This window comes from Acomys minous (genome assembly GCF_964271855.1).
Source record: "Acomys minous genome assembly, chromosome: 5".
Taxonomy (NCBI): Eukaryota; Metazoa; Chordata; class Mammalia; order Rodentia; family Muridae; genus Acomys; species Acomys minous.
Window position 1 is genome coordinate 56,496,316 of NC_140494.1, and position 18,011 is coordinate 56,514,326.

Consider the following 18,011-nt stretch of genomic DNA (forward strand, 5'->3'; position numbering starts at 1 on the left):
TAAAATGGGGCTGTCACAGTTCACAAATTTGGTGGGCTTAATAGTTCATGTATTTGGTGGACTTAACCATTTCAAAATTACCTTAGTCTTCATCACCTAATGGGAATTCACTGAATTTCGGCTCTGTTTTTGAATATTTATTAATTCTAAAGGGCTTTTCTATGACCTGGCTAGTTACCCAATAATTGAGACAGAGACCTATTGATTTATTAAAATAAGCTTTAAGCACAATAACTGGGTAGGTACAATTTTAAACTAATTTTCCAAGCTAGTCTGGCCACCTCCTAGCTGTGTTTCCCAAGTTATTTGGCAAAATTCATCCTGTCTAATCTGGATCTGCTCCATCAGGCTACGTCCTCTCTCTCTCTCTCTCTCTTCATCTTCCTTCTCCTTCCTCTTCTCTCCTCCTCCTGGCCTCGTGGTCCCTACCTGAGACCCCAAGCCCTGGGAACCAAAGCCCTGCCTATTTCTCTTCTGTCCGGTTACAGGTTGTCCAGCCTTTTTAATTAACCAATCAGAGATAATTGGGGAGCAAAGTTTACGCAACAAAGACCAATGTACAAGAGAATGCACTCCTCTAGACTGCAACCAGATCTTGGGGACCAGAAATGGGCATTTGTATACATAGTACCAGACCAATCCCCAACAGGGCTCCCTAAAAGAAAGAATAGAAAGTGGTTGTGCTCAAAAAAATAAAAGCCATCCTCAACACAATAAATTGTAATTATGTGAGGTGATATGTACGTTAATCGTCTAGACTTAACCACCCTAAAATGTGTATGTTCATCAGATACATCAAAATGCTATGCTGCATATGATAAATGCTCTCTCTGTCTCCTCTTTGTCACTGTGTCGCTCTTTCTCTGTGTCTCTCTGTCTGCCTCTGTCTCTGTCTCTGTCTCTCTCTCTGTCTCTCTCTGTCTCTCTGTCTCTCTGTCTCTCTCTTTCTGTCTCTCTCTCTCTCTCTCTCTCTCACACACACACACACACACACACACACACACACACACACACACACACACACTTGTTCTTTGATGATTTTATACATGTATTTAGTGCATTCTACATTCATCCCTCCACCTCCTCTATCTCTTTGCAATCCCTCTCAGGCCCCCTCCACAGGTCTCTTTAGCACAGTCTTGTTTTTCTTTATTTTGTTTTGTGACAGACTAGTTAGAACCAGGACCGCACCGTCTATGTAAGCCTGGGTTTGGGACCATCCATTGGAGGGCTCGCCTGTGTGTGTTCAAGTGCAGGCAATGGCTATCCCTCCTCTGGAATCACTGGTCATTCATCAAGGAAGAGCAGGCTCCGGTGAGCTTGAGTTTCTCCGTGCTCCATGGTTCGCTATTGACTTCTTAGTCCTGTGCAGGCACAAGCAGGCAGCCACAGCTGCTGAGATAACACTTGCAGTAACTGCATCGTGCCCTGGCGATAGTACTTTGCAGCCTTTATTTCTGTCTTTGATCTCTTGCATTCTTTGCATCCTCTTTTGCACAGTGTTTCCTGATCCTCAGAGATAGTGGTACTGAGCACTCAACCTAAGGCCTGGCAGGCACAAAGGACTGACCATTGAGCTAACTCACAGACCTAAATATAATTTTATTTAACAATTTTTGCAAGTAATTTTGCAAAATGAGCTTAGCCACGTAAAACAGAAAGGAAGCTGTCTCATTTTCTGCCGTTGGTTTTATCAGCTCACATAGACTTGCCACACTTTATACTTGCATTAGATTTTCTTCCTCTTTTCAAGACCTAGTTCTGCTGCTACCTACCACCTATGAAACAGCCTGTAGAACAATTCGCCAACATATATTTTCATCTCCTGTCACTCACTAATATGAATCAAGTGATCTGATGATAACAGGGAAAGATCCAGAAACTCACTGATGATTGTGTATGAAGTGCATATGTAGGGAGAAATTCTCTCCCTCTTCAACAATGTGTCTACTTAAGCCCGTGAAGAAACAAGGGACGTACACAGTAATTTGCAAAGTTGCATCGGGTCGAGGCCTTGTGGTCTCTCCCCCATCCACTTTGCCATGCCATTTGTTGTTGTCCTTGTCCGGTTCATGGTTATGCAATCATGTGGGTGAGCATTTGCGGGTAGCTTCCGACATTGCAAGGATGCACAATCTCACAGCAAACTTCTTCATCCTCTGACTCGTACAATCTTTCTCCCTCCCCCCCCCCCTTTCTGCTATGTTTTCTGAGCCCTGGGTGCAAGAGTTGTACTATAAATATATCTGGGCTTACAACTCTGAATTTTGATTAGTTGTGATTTCCTTTAGTGGTTCCTCGCCCCCCAGTTGTTGTTGTTATTGTTTTGTTTTGTTTGTTTGTTTTTTGTTTTTGTTTTTTTTTTTACAAAGAGAAGTTTCCTAGATGAGGGGTGAAGACTATATGTTGGGACTGGAAACAAAGCCACACCTGGAGTATTTTGAGAGCTGCAAAACATCCAGTAGCATCTTTACCTCTGCTCAGTGTTCACCTTCCTCTAGTTTCCTCTGACTTTTCTTAAATAATGAGCAAAGGACTACATGGGCAAGATAGTAAGATGTGTATGTAAGACACTGAGAGTAAGACCCTGAGGGTCCTGTGCTTCCCAGAACTGCCTATGTGGCCAGCAGTGTCTACGTAACACAGGTGACACTCCCTGGCCTGCAATCAATGTCTCTCAAGAAAGTTCCAGTGAATTAGCACTTAAGAATGCTCCCACTTTCCTAAACAGAACCCCCAGAGAATGACTGGCCATGGCTGTCAACATTCCCAGGACTAGAATACAGATTTGATTTCAATGTCAAAGAACACAAGTTAGAGCGAAATGCAGTCCGGCTGCTTCTTAGAAGAACAGCAGCCACCATGACAGGGATCTCCTCAGCCTTGGATTCCATGGTTACCCCCAAAGGCAGACAACCTGAATGCTCATCGTTGGGTCAAAAACTGGTATCTTCACACAAACATTCAAGAAGAATGAATTCCCCGCAGTTCTACCAGGAAAGAAATGTCTAAATAAAGGGGCCTTCCAGAACCTGTCATTTGAGATCATTTTTAAAACCAAAGACCGTGGCCCATACATCAGGACAGAAGGTGGTGAGTCACTTGGCAGGAGGCCCAAACTGAAGCCCCTCCTGCCCTTTAACAAAGCAACCAATGCACGGCTTCAAACAGCTCCTTCCTTCCCCTCTATTTCATTTCTCTCCGGGTGTTTAGCTGCACCAGCCACTTATCCCAGTTCTTCTTTCATTCCGCATACTCCTTGGCTGCCGGCATCCCTGTGGTTGCTGCATCAGCCGGCATCCCTGTGGTTGCTGCATCAGCCGGCATCCCTGTGGTTGCTGCATTAGCCAAGCACCATGAACAGTGACACTCCGGTATACCCAGGCCGTGCCAAAGAGAGCATTGCCCCAAGCCTCCTCTTGACTGCTATGAGTTGGGTGTCAACAGTGCCAGTCCTAGGAGTAGAGCTTATATACTCTGGTTCCTTCCCTGCCTTCATGCCAACAGTGCAGCCGGAACGAGAAGAACAACGCACCCACTGGCCTGGCGGTTCTGCCTTCGAAGACTCTCTACTCAGCCTCAAAGTGCCCAGCCCATGCACAAGTTACTGGCCCTGGACCAGCAGAACAAAATCAGCCTAATGACGTAAGGAGCACATGAGCTCTAAGGTACAGTAGACGGTCCAATGGGGGCTCTTCAGCCTGCGTATCTTCAGACATCCGCAGAGGCAGCAGGCACTACCAGCAAAAGACTCATCAGATGCCTGAGAAGTTGCCCCAACACCTGACAGAAACCTCAAGTCTTTCAGATCAACTGCTATCAACCGAGTCTCGGGAATATCCACAAAGGAGAAAGGTCACCACATGTATAGTGAGAGCACCCTCCACGCCACAAGCCACCAACTTCAGAAGGAGCAGGGCACCATCCTCGTACCTCCACCCATGTCTCCTCTCCTGGCACAGAGGACACTGGCCTCCAACCAGTGTACTGTTTGTACACTGGTACAACACAGGGTAATGGACAATGGCTGAAAATTTAAAAATAATTACTACTTGGAAACCCAAAGGGAATATTTTAATTGGTTTTTCTTGGCAGAGCTGAATTGTTCCCAGGGTCCCAGGAGGCACCATAGACACCAGACCAGGTGACTTGTGAAGAACCAAAGCATTTCATGGCAAATTTGACCTCCTCCCTGCAACCATCACCTGCTGGGCAGCCTGGACCACACAGGAACTGGAATTAAGACAAGGCACTGAAAACATGTCTACAGGGACACACATGGGTTTCTCTCCCTTCTGACAAGTTCAGAAGCTAAATGTAAGAGCAAGCAGATGGGGAGAAAATGGGAGGCTCTGTATTTCTTGTCACAGAAGTTCTTACTGAGAAATCACTCATAATACTGATCTCTCCACTTGTAGGGTATGCCCAGTGAACAGGAGACAGGGGGGGAATGACAGAAAATTTAATGAGTAATTCCACAGAGTCATTGCGGCAGGTGTACAAGCCTTAGTCCTTCCACAGTGCTTGTATCTTGGCATATTGAAGGCATAGGTGCCCATGAAGTGATCCTATTTACTTATAAGTAAATTCTGTGCCATATTTTTCTTTTTAAAAATATGAGTAAAAATCCTGAACTGATCTTTTCATTTTTGAAAATGACACCCCAGAACTTTATCAAAAATTCCAAGTCAAGCAAAACAAAGACAGTGCCTAATTTTCTCGGTCTAAAATAGCTAAAGTTACATTTTCTAGATACTTTAGCATTATCTATCACACACACACACACACACACACACACACACACACACACACACACATATTTCGGGACAAAGCCCCACGTTACGGGTCTTTATTCCTGATCCTCTGCATCTTAGTGAATGGTTGCCCGTGACCCAAAGCACCAAGTACTATACTCATGGCATTGTTTTTTGGTTGGCTGTGATTCAATTAATTGGATTTTTTTTTCCCTGCGGCTAAAGAAAATGTGAATTGGCGATTCATAACCATGGATACCTGATTTTTATTTACAGTTGCTTGGAAAAAAATTTTCATTAGTGATAGAGCTGTAGCAGCTGTTTGTCACAAGTACTTGACTCTCAAAGACACTGTTAAAGATGTGTGTATGTGTGTGTGTATGTGTGCATGTGCGTACGCACGCATGCATGTGCGAGTATGTTCTGAGTCAGAAAAAAAGTATTCATTTTACAAAAACTTCGTACTGTGTTGTGGATAAGAACTAAGACCCGCACTGAAATCCATTAAACAATTGCTAATCAAATAATAACAATGGACTCCCCAGATGGAACCGAAGCTGAGGCTGACAGTAGCTTACAGGGCTAAATTATATCTTGGCTGAGTTTTCATATTCAGGAAACTCATTTCATAATTGGTAGGTGTGCAAACGTGCTGGCACTCAAGGCTCTCATTTTACACCGAAAGAAAATACATTAGGAAAGCCTGTTTCCCCTACCAGCTTATGTCTTGAATCACGTTCTTTGGGCAGAATTCACTTTTTTAAGAGAAAATATTCATAGGGAAAAAAATCAACAAAGGAAAGAAAGTTTTGGGTTTGTTTGTTTGTTTGTTTGTTTGTTTAAAGAAGGCTACCTTTTGAAGAACTGTGGCCTGCCTTTATTTCAAGTTCCGAGACTGTAGCCTGACCCGTGTGCTATTCTCACGCAGCCGTTTCACGAGTCCATGATCTGTGCAGCAGTCCTGAGTAATGTCCGATCCTTGGGGTTGTGGCCGTGTGCTGGGAGTTGACGCACTCTGTTCCCAAACTGCTACAGCTGCCTTAACAATACTACTGTAAACCCAATGGTGTATAAACAGCAGAAATTTATATCTCAGGGATCTGGAGGCCAGAAGACCAAGAGTAAACCCCAGCAGGACTGTCTACTAGTAATGGCTGGCTTGCTGGTTCATAAGCTATCTCTTTGCTTTCTCCTCACCTGACAGAAGCAGGAAAGGGACGCCTCTAGGGTTTGGCTTATCGGGCACTAACCTCATTCATGAGGGCTAGACCCTCCTGACTTAGCTATCTCCCAGAACCTCATCTCAAATGCTGTCACACTGGGGACTAAATACAGACTTTGCAGGGCCACAAGACATTTAGACTATAGTGCTGTTTGTATGCAATACAATGGAGGCTGAGCAGAAACCAGCTCTCCTGTCTCAACTGAAACAGAATTTCGAGGCAGTTTCTCTTTGTAAATCCACATGGGATCTGGCCAAACTGGTGGGCTGGAGAAATTCAGCAACTGGCTTCAGCAACATGAGGGCGAAAAATTCATCAAACCCAATACAGAAGGCCATTTCAGAAATGCTTGTGGGAAAAAAAGAACTTATATTAGGATAGTTTACAAGAAAAGAACGGCCATGGTTTTGGGTCTTGGCAAATGGCCCGCTGTTTAGAGAGAGGAAAGCTGACAGCGTGTAGATAAATCTTTCTAATAACGACAGGGAGAATTAATACAATGTATGCCTTTCTCTGAAAGGGTCCAAGATCAGTTTGAAACACTCTCCTGCTTTGCAGAAAGTTTCTACAGCAGTGGCATGTCTCGGAGAGATTGGTATCCCTTAGCATTTTAGTGGTTCCTCAACTTCTTGCCAGTACTGATCTTTCTAATATGAGTAGTTATGGCTCAAGTCCACAGACAGGCAAAGTGGGAAATCAGTATAAAGCCAAAAATGGGTAACAGATTAAAAACAGAAATAGGGGCTGGCAAGAGAATCAGCCAGTAAAGATGCGTGCTGCCAAGTCTGAGGATCTAAGTTCAATCCCTGGAACCCCAGGATAGAAGAAAAGACTCATCTCCTGAAAATTGTCCTCTGTCCTCCACCCACACATGCTCACACTCCCACACACCAATAAATGTAAATTTTTAAATAAAGAAATGAAATTAGGAATTAAAAACTCCGTATCACCCAAACTTTTTTCTCCCTACACATATGGTCTTTTTATTAAAAATATTTTTTCTGTGATTTTAAATAATTAAAAAGAGGTATACCTGACCTATTTGAGGAAGCAGTAGCCAAGCATTCTGATATGACAATGCAGCACAAACAAAGATGAAGGGGAAACACTTGACTGAACAAGTATGGAGCCAACAGCAGCCTGAGCAATTGCCTGGGACAAGGACTTCCAGTGGGAAAGCACTCTCCCCTGGCCTGTGCCGTATCCTGGCGCCCCCGTTGTCTGTAATTATACATGTGCGCTATGACAGACGGTGGTTAAATTGGAAACGGAACTCGCGTGACAACTGCAGCAAACCTTGACAAAAGATAAATGTGATTTCTTTTTCCTCTTTTTCTTCTTTTTTCTTTCACTTATTTAAGCATGTATTAATTAACTTGTTCTGGCAAGTGTTTAGTAAACATTGAACAGGGGCATTTCTTTAGTGGTATAATTAAAGTTCTCTTTTAAAATGTTTTTGTGTGATATTTTATGCACAATTTGACTCAAGTAAACAGGGGTTCTAATTAAAGTTTTCAAATGAAGGCAATCAAAATTGATTCTGCACCCAGTATTCCATTCAAGCATATTGCCTTGCTGTCTAGAACGAGTTTAATTTGATGGTCAGCTAACATCTCCAATTAGTTAAAAATGCCTTCACCTTCACAGTCCCCTTCATATTTTTTTTTTAATCTCGAAGAACTCTCTGAATGATGTACTGTCCCTTTTAATTGTCATTCACTACTTATTAAAATACATGTTTTCTAAATTGTTACACCCAGATATCCTAAGAAGCATCTAATGTAGGGTATGAGTCGCCCGCAAATAGTGTTACACAAAACACAAAGCTATGCAGACAGCAGTGAGGTTTTGACTGTTTCCTTCCTACACCTCTAAAAATACTGTTTTCCTTTTGGGTTGAGAATAGCCACGGCAGCTTTACGGTGTTAACAGGCAAATGAAGTACATAAAAAAAATCTAGATCATTATTCTTTCTGTATGTGTGCATGTGTGCATGTATTAATGTGCGTGTGTGTGTCTGTATGTGTGTCTGTGTCTGTGTGTCTGTGACTGTGTGTGTGTGCCTGTGTCTGTGTCTGTGTGTATGTCTGTGTGTGTGTTTGTGTGTCTGTGTGTGTCTGTGTGTGTGTGTGTATGTGTCTGTTTGTGTTTTAGGAAAGGTAAGGCAAGATGGAAAAGAATTTATTTTGTCTTTAATGCATTGATTGACCTGGAGCAAAAAATATTTTTAGGGAACCTTTAAGCTCTCCACCTTTAAATTATTCATATCTTTTCCTTTTAGTGATGTTGTGAACAACTCCAAAAGGCAAACCTGTAAATTCAAGAATTATCAATAAATAATAAGTGATTTGCCTGCTCTTGGGAATGCTGTGTTTCTAATGATGTTTTTAATTAGTGGGGGTTAAAATAGCACCTAACCATCACTTTCTACAGCCCTCTGCTTTCATACCTTGAACTGGCCAGGCATAGGATAGGAAGCTCATCCGCTCAGGCCCTGAACTGGAGAATCAGAACCTGCAATCCAGAGATACAATCATTTCTTCCTTCATTTCTTTTTAAATGCAAAATAAAGGGTAACCCAGGCTCCTTGGGAGTCCACCTAATTCCAGAGTTTACTTAGAAATCCTACTTGACTTTTACGCTAAGCCATCTTTGCCACCTGATTTTTTTTTTAAGTAATAAATAATACATCTTTTATTCCATCTACTGCTCCCTTATTTCTTTTTTTTCTCTGTAACTTAAAGGAGAACAAGGGACATTTTAACCAGCGCCCACCCCCCCAGGCCCTCCCCAACACCAAACTTGACTATTCTTGAATTAAAAGCAGAAGTTCAATGTGTCAAGCCACTTGGCAATGTCTTCTGCCTAGGAAAGGGGCATAAGTAGGTAAGGCGGGCCTAGTTTGCATCTTGCCTAGTGCTACTCTAGCCCCCTAATCTTGTACTTGAAAAAACAAAGGCCTAGAAACATCCAGAAGCTTGTACAAGGTGACCAAGAAGAGAAAGAGATCTTGTAAATACTGCTCTAACAGCTTTTCGACAGTAATCCTTACACTCTTTCTATACAGAACTGGAGTCTTTTCTGAACTGTTTGAGGGCATTTCTGTGTGTGTCCACGTGTTGTGTGTGCACCAAAGCCATGCTTTCAAGCCCTCTCGTGTTTTCATATGTTCATGCTCAGTCCTTGGTCAGATCACTATTAACTCGAGAATCTAGCTCTACACGCGTCCCGTGCTTCTATTCTGCACGCATGCTCTCACGCCTACCAGCACTTATTTTATTTAGTGTTAACTGCAGGCTCTGCTCTTAGCGCTGGATCTACTTCTAAGGTCACAGCAACATTGAACCTGGCCTGTGACTCCCTCGTCGGGTTCAGGGTAAGGCCACTCTCACCTGGTGACTCTGTTACGGCGTAGCTTCATGGTGTGCTCACCAGCTGATCTTGGACGCATTGTTCTACCTCGCTGAGCTTCAATTTCTATCGTCTCCTCACAGGAGCATCATGATGGACTTAGTGTGGGTCTGGCACATAGCGGGTCCAGAAACAGGCTATATTAAATGTTAACCAGAGTAGTACAGACAAGTTGGAAGACACTGATAAAAGTAAAACTGTCAATCAAAGATTTGTTATAAGAACTGATAAATTAAATCACCAAGACCAATTAATAATAACTCCATTCCTCATTATGATTATGCAAGCTCAAGCCCTGAACGTATATATCTATGAGGTATCAACTTCACAGAACTGCTTTGAATTTCTCATACCAACAAAAATACCCTGTCCCCTGCTACAGCAATTTCTCCCAGGCTGCCCTTTCACTAAGCAGTGAAGGAAGGCACCAGATCACTGAAATCTGGAGGCTATTTATGCTAATTAGTTAGTGAGTTTTGACATTGCCTAGGTTCACTTAAGCTGGATTGTCTGAAGTGGCAACTTGTCCAAAAAAAGAAAAAATAATGTCATTTCCAGAGAAACCAAACACATAAACACAGAATAATATGAAACCCAGTCCTTCATACATTTCTGTAGCCTAAACATATGGTCTGCTACAGAAATGCTTAAAATTCATACCATGAACAGCTAATTAAAAGTATAAAATACTTTCTCTTTTCCTTTCTTTGCATGAGTAAATCTTTGTAGAGAAAGACAGGGCTCACATGCCTGAAGGCCCTCAGGAGCCGAGCAGGATACATGAGGGAATGTTGTAAGTGGATCTATGAAAAGAAGGTGACAAACGACAGTTGAGCCATCGTAAGGGAATACAATAGTGAGCAGTGTGGCCTGCGGAAAGCTTGGAAGTTCTGCTGTAGAGGGCAGATCTCCACAATCCATAAATAAAAGGGAGGGCCACTGAGGTGCAGATTTAGTCCAGAAATGGGGATCTGTTCAATTCTGGAGATTAACCCTATTTTAAACTTTTATTTATTTTTTTAAATTGACTAAATCTATTCTTTGATGACTCTGTACACTTATATAGTGTATTCTGTTTACTCTCATCCCCCCCACCCACTGGAGTAGGGTGGGCTCACCTTTAAGTATACAAATGAAGACAATGACTATGGCATAATCTATCATAGAGGCCCCCCCACCCCACCCCAATCCGTGATTGGCTGTTGACAGAGCCAATCTCTGTAGGCCCAGGGCAAACAACGTCAGCTGCTGTGCGATCCTTTTGGCAAGAGCTCTGCAATGCCCCGAAGATAGCATTTCACAGTCCTGCTTCTGCTCCCTCTCCTATGGTGTCATGTGACCCATGGAGAGGGTGATATCAATGTCCTGCTTAGAACCAAATACTCATCTGTCATTTAGTCTAAGCATCTCGAGCAGCTATGAGCATCCGAATTCACCACTGTTGACTGAAAAAAACAAGCTTTTCTGACTAAGCATGAGAGCAGCACTTGCCTATGGGTATAAACAATATTTTGATTGCAGTTTGATACATGACAATGTTACAAAACAACAGTAATGAGTTCTCCCCTCGGGCTCATGGCCTCTCTAGCCAGAGGTTTTTAACTGGATTTACAGTACTAGGTATGTATTCCCTCTTATTGATTGGGCAGGCCTCGAATCCAGTCTAAGAGCAGTTGGTAACACCCACAATAGTCATGCCCTCTTACATCAGTGGCCATGTCTTTACCTGCAGATTGGCCTTATAGTTTGTGTTTGTAACTAGGTAATGCTATTGATGCCCAATTCAAAAAAAAATGACAAAATAGAAATACTTAAGAGCCAATGCATGGCCTAAGGATGACCTACGTGAACTCTGTGCTGAGTCAATCTCTGACTTTGAAGTCATAATAGGCATATTCAAATGTTTGCTCTCATCTGCACAGGCATCCAAGAGGCAGCTACTATGAATAAAGAAAACTGAGATCCGCTATTTGTCCAGCTATTGTTGGGGCAGAGTCTAGCTTACCCGCATTGTGATCATATCTCTGACACTACCATCATTAAGGTGCTTCCCTGCATGTAGAACAAGTTGAGCTTGATTCACACGCGTTTGTTTCATCCTGAGTATCTCAACCAAATGCTCCTTGAGCCCCAACTACCTATAAAACCCCACTTTATGTGCTGCATCACATTTGATTTTAATCTTCATTAATTTAATGTGTGGAATATGATTTTAGGATGAGAGTTGTACTGTTGAAATGGCTTCATCTGGAAATGCATTCGTTTGCAAACAGCTTGGCATGTTATTCACAAATATAAACATTTACAAAAAACTCCAGCATCATTTGATGGCTGCTGCCATGACGATTCACTGGCACAAGAGAAGTGCTGCATGGTGAGAGGTGCCAAAGCTGCTTGACACATTTCACTGGAGTTCATTACACACATGAAACGGAACCAATTTTACTCAACAGTGACTTTGACATTTACAGAAAAATGAAATGGGGGTTTAGAAATGAAGACTTCAAGTGAAATCCCTACCAAATATTTTGTGATGGTGCTATCCTTGTTTTACCCCTTGCAGAAGATCCTCCATGTCCAAAAGCTGCATTGTCAGTCATATCAGACAGCAACCTATTCAACAAAGTTTGTTGAATGATTAAAAGAGAATACACTTAACAAACCTAATTGCCTATTAACTCTATTTTATGTGTCTCTTTAACATCACACTTTAATTCATCCTGCTATGTGCTCTGGTTCTTTAACTGTCGAGATTTTATGTACTAAATGCCATGCCCACTGCACTCATGTAGCCTAGAGAACATCACAGGAAGAAGCAGAGGGAATATTAGAGCCAGCATATGAGGAGGTGCATCACAAAATGTCTTCTGGATGTGACACAGCAGCTGTGGCTTATGCACTCACTGCAGTTGTGGTTATCTGTACAAGACCCACACAAGCCTGGGCCTGTCTCAAGTTCATTGTGGACATGAGGTCCCTCCCCCACCTGAAGTTAAGGGCTGCTGGGGAAGGCCATATTCCTTATTCAGTGGTATAGCCACTAATAGGTACCCTTGCTCCAACAAATAACTTTCCACCTACAGGCAAGCAAGGAACTTAATTCAGCCTAGTGGATCAGACAGAAAGAAAACATTAGAGTAGGAAGGAGACGTTGGAAAAAGAATAGATTTCAACAGGAAAGGATGGGCTGGGTATGAGAGGTGAAAACAGCTAACATTCATTACACTAATGTATGAAACTAACAATAATTTCATAAAAGAATGCCATACTCATGGTTGGAGTGCAATGGGGTCAGGAATAAAGCTAAGTAGTTATAAACAACCAGCTGTTTTATACTTCATTAATTATAACTTGGAAGGAAAAGATACTAAAAATTAATAAAGTACTGATGGTACATAGGCTAAAAAACTATGCTTATGATTTAGATGGCTTAGTATAGAGGATATTTATAGCCATGTTTTCTGTGGGTAGCCTCAAGCAAAATATTATGCTGTTATATAAATACATGAATTCCACTTCATTCATCTGAAGAAATGAGTTCATAACCAATTTTTAAAGTTCTTTTACTATGGTCAGTAGTTGAAAGAGGTTAACAACATTGCCTTATTGAATGCTTGCAGAGCTTTCAATATCACACTGAAGACTCCACACACAAAACAAGGGGTGCATTTGGCTTCATTTGTAAACTAGGTAGAATGTGGTAACACTGCCTGATTAGAATTAATCAAGAACACTACGGCAAATGTACGCCAAGGCTGAACTTTAAAGTATTAATGCAATTATCTTGCTTTCAATATATCTAATAGTATTTGTCTGTAAATAGTGTAATGGAATCAGCATCAAAACCAGGAATACAGTTGAGTCATTCAAACTGTTAGCAAACATAAGTCACCAGAGAAGCAATTCAATCAATGGAGACATTTTGTAATTAGCATATTAATGATTTGTGAATGAAAGGTGATTCCAAAGTGCTCCAGGGAACCTGAAGACCTTGTAATTCTTCTCCTCGCTCTATACAACCAAAGAAACATTTTTATATTATTGAAGTCTAACAGTCTAAGGGAAAGGCTTTGCTAACCAATGGAAAACATCAACTCAGCTTCTGGATTGATCTTTATAAGTTGGAGATTGATAGAACCTGAATTAATGTATCCAACTTTCTAAATGGCATATGTGAGTAAACCCTGGACTTGACTAAGTATTCTTGGAAAGACTAAAGTTTAGCTTGCTTTCTATGCAAATACAGTCTCCACTTATGCAACTACTGAAGTTATGGGGGGCCTTGCTCCACTATCCATAAACATCTTAATTACTTTCCGCATATCACTAAAATAAAGCTTCTACAAGATTCAAACTGTTTCTCTGGTTTAAGCACTTTTACAAACCAACTTTCAGAGCTCACGACAATTGCCTTTAAGAAAAAGCAAGTTTGCTCCCAAAAGAAAATCCAAAGTAGACTCAGAGCCTTCCTAAACTACCATTAGGCTGTAATTAGATGCTTCAATTTGATTTTTTATAGAGTTGTTTGTGCGTCTAACGGTTAGGCACATAACTGATTTGCTCTTGATGCCAATGGGCATAAAAGGAAGGGTAAGGGTGACACACTGGTACAGTCCCCACTTTGTTGTGCTCTCCCCCTCCCATCGTCTATTTTCTGGCTCTTTCCAGATTGAGCACCATCCCTGCTATTTTAAAATCCAGTATGTGTGCGTGCCCTCAGCTCTTTATCCTTCTAGCTAACTTTGGGAGTGTACAGTGTGAGCCTCAAGTCCATTAGAACTTGCCACATGCATCTCTCCTGTCTCCACCACTCAGGAATGGCCAGCCTCCCACTCTCCTCAAAGTTCTGAGGATTCTCAGCACTTCCTTTGCATAAATCCCTGACCTTCAACACCTTGAACTCTGGGGATGTGGTTGCTGTCCTTATTGTCATTGTCCCTTAAAGGCATGTGTTTGGAGTATGTTCATGTTTTCCCCCCACTTCATAATCTTGGATTAAGCAAAATCTAAAATGTAAATAGTATTCTATTCTAGCTATGCCAAATTCTTATCTAACACTACCTGAGAATCCAGTCAGCACGCTATTTACCAGGACCATTCGTACGAAGCCAAAACTACAAAGTTGGCACCTGTTCTGTAATTCTTTACTCCTGAATAAAGATTTATTTTAACGTTATATTTTATAACATTATACTTCAACATTATAAGATGCCTCAGCTATTTAAAAACAAGGAATTCCCAAAATCTGTGGACAAATGGATTGAACTAGAAATGATCATAATGAGTGAGCTAACCCAGAAGCAGAAAGAGTCAAATGGTATATACTCTCTTATATCTGCACACTAGCCCAAGGGGCATGTCCCACGAAAATCTTCACTTACCAGGAAAGTGGGTCAGAGGCAAGGACATTCTATTGGGACTCTAGGTGAGAAAAGCATGGGAGAATGGGGAAATAGAAGGATCCAGAGGATCCTAGAAACCTACAAGAAGAACATTATAATGGGCAGATCCGGGCCCAGGGGTCCTGCTCAAACTATGACACCAGCCAAGGACAATACGGGCAGTAAACATCGAACTCCTGCCCAGATCTAGCCAAGGGACAGGACATTCTCCATCGCTGAGTAGAGAGCAGGGACTGACTTTCACACGGGCTCTGGTGCCCCATATTTGACCCCTTATGGGGAGACCTGGTGGCACTCAGAGGAAGGATAGCAGGCTACCAAGAAGAGACTTGAAACCCTATGAGCATATACAGAAGGAGGAAATCCCCCTCAGTCACAGACATAGGGGAGGAGAGTAGGGGGAAAGTGGGAGGGAGGGAGGAATGGGAGGATACAAGGGATGGGCTAACAATTGAGATATAATATGAATAAATTAATAAAATATTTTTTAAAAAACATTATAAGCCGGGTAGGAAGTAAAACACACAGGCTCTAGGAATGTGTGGCTCCTCTGGTGCACTTTGCTTTTAGTATATGTTCCTGTCCTTCATGTGAGCTGAGGTGACAGGGACAGCGTAGGTCAGCTTTCTTTCCATACTATATTCCGTACCATGTTATATTTGTATCTGTGATTGTTATACAAACGGTAATGGCAAGAAGAATAATAGCTAGTATTTAGCAATAAGTTCTTAAGTGGCAGGCACCATGTTAGGTTCTCCGCATGTAAGGACTAGCTCCTCAAACTGCCCCTCTCTGAGGCAGATGCTAAAACACCCCGGCAACGAAAGAAAAGAACTGAGGTCAAACGGAATTAGACAGTTTATCCAAATTCATAGAAGTTACAGAGAAATGCACCCTTCTGAAAAACTAGCATCAAATATGAACAGATCGCTGTCACTCTGTTTCGCATATTGAGTTTTTCATTAGGTCTCAGCCTGTCAGATTGATACAGGAACAGGATTACAGCAAAACTAATGTTACAGCGAGCATGGAAACTCTGCTTAAATTTGCATCACTTTAAAAGCTCATTACCAACTAAGAAAAAAAAATGAAATACTTGACATTTTGGTATCTGTGGTATTAAAAAAGAACTAATATTTAATATTCAAGTGGCAACAGCTTGTAGAGTTTGCATACAACGCCCACAGGGATCGATTTTTCTTTAAAACGGCCTTTCGGAGTCAGCTTTTCAGCAGCTGACACCTCCAGTCTCTGCATCCCCCTCCCCTGCCAGCACCATGGGGCACACACAGAGCAGAGCAGCAGACGTGTAATTCTTCACTGCAGGATTTGTCTTTGCAAATAATGGCGAGTGTGGGAAATTAAGAAAAATGTAATTTTCACTGAATCAACCTCGATGTAATCTCTGTTTCTAAAAATGAATAAGTATCTCTGGAGAGCTTTTCTCCACATGCGCTCTCGGTCCCCTCACTGTTCAGACCAACAAAGAGAAAGACAAACCAGCCCACACCTGGACAGAGAGGCTGAGGCCTGACAGGTGTGCTGCGGCCTGGTACTGCTCTCACTTGACTAATAGTCGCAGTGCAAACTCAGTCACCGGTGGAACATCATCCAGCGTCCCCAGCCTGCTGCCAGGAAGATGCATAATAATAAACAAAGGCTTGGAAATGCTGAATATGATTCGATATTTCCCCTCCCACCCAATAGAATGCTTTCGGCGCCATGTTAAGTGTCTATAATTACTCACTGCTGGGCCGAAACCAACAACAACAAAAGTTTAAATCCTTGTTACTTACACGTTTGTGTGATCAGATAATAGGGGTCAGGTGGATCAGTGTTTTATGAGACAGAGAAACAAAAATACAAATTACCCTTAGGTATCTTGATCTGTATGGTTTAATAAAGAGGATGCTCCCATCCAATTACCATGCTGCTCGCAACACAAAGCTGTTGTACTTACGGGTGCATCATTAAAGAAAACATTCAAATGCCATGATAACTGTGTTATTCTTAGATTCGTTGTATTCGGATGTGGTGGAGCAGGGCTGTAATGCCAGCGCTCTTTGGAGTCTGAGGCAGGAGGAAAGGGTAGGAAGGCAATATGGCAAAGTATGGATTTCATTGCATAAGCCATCGAATCTAACTGGCCATCTCTGCCAAAAGTCTGGACACGGCATTTCTTTTTAAGTAATGGGTTGTGCTCCTGAAGATTAATATTTGCCATAAAGTATAATTACTCACATTATTTAAGAGCTGACTTTTCTGAAAATCACACAGTCGTCCTCACTGTGATGCTGAGATACTCTTAATGCATTTGTGAACATTAGGGACTAGTTGACCAATTTGACTGTTGACAACACAAGCGAAATTTAGATACAATCCAGAGATTTCCTAAGATACTTGGAATATTGTTTATTTAACTCTTACAAGATTATTCTGTATGATCTGGAAGAAAGCCTGCTGTAGGCGTCCTTTTGGTTTCTAAAGAGGATGTTCACTAAGTATATCACAAACAGAAGTAACATGGTAAGTAGAAAGTATCTGACAGGGAGAAACAGCAGATAGAGATCAAAGTGTCCTCAAACCAGGAACTTGCAGCATTTGGGTGAAATCCCCAATTGAGCTTCCTCTCAAAGGGTGAGCTTTTCCTTTTCGCTATTCTCTAGGACACAGTGTTTTTGTTCTCGAATTGCTTTTCTGGTCTCTTTCCTCCCTGTCGCAGCCAAGTCCCAGACAAGGCATCTTGAGTGACATTGGAGACAACTGAATTTCTAGAGCCAGTTTCTCAGTGAGCTGAAATACTGCATGACAATTTGCCGATGTAAAGTACATTGTAAGGTTCTCAAATATAAATTCTGTATATTTCATAGTGTAAATAGGTCCCACAGGTGGGGTGGGAAGGTGATGAAATTTGCAGAGATTTAGATTAAATACCAGCCTACTATCACCACTGCAAAAAAATAATAATAATCACTTCTGAAATTTTCCTCTGCAAATTTGGATTTTGAAGAGAAGGTGTATGGTGTTTTCCAACCTTACTTGACCGACCTGATCCATCCTAGCACATCTCCTCAGCCAAGACTCTGCAGAATAAGCTCTGTCTCGCCTCATGCCTGGCACATCACAGGTGCTCAGTACATTCCAGTGAAATTTCAGAACAATCCACGGTCAATTGAATTTAGATTGTGTGTGGTATTCTTTGCCTTGGACTTGTTGGTGGA

The 18,011-nt window shown here is 41.9% G+C and overlaps 1 protein-coding gene across 3 annotated transcripts in view; it reads left to right on the forward strand.

Annotated features, from left to right (window-relative positions):
• Positions 1 to 18,011, forward strand: part of CDH6 (cadherin 6) — a 142,301-nt gene that overhangs the window by 60,300 nt on the left and 63,990 nt on the right. The window lies entirely within an intron of this gene.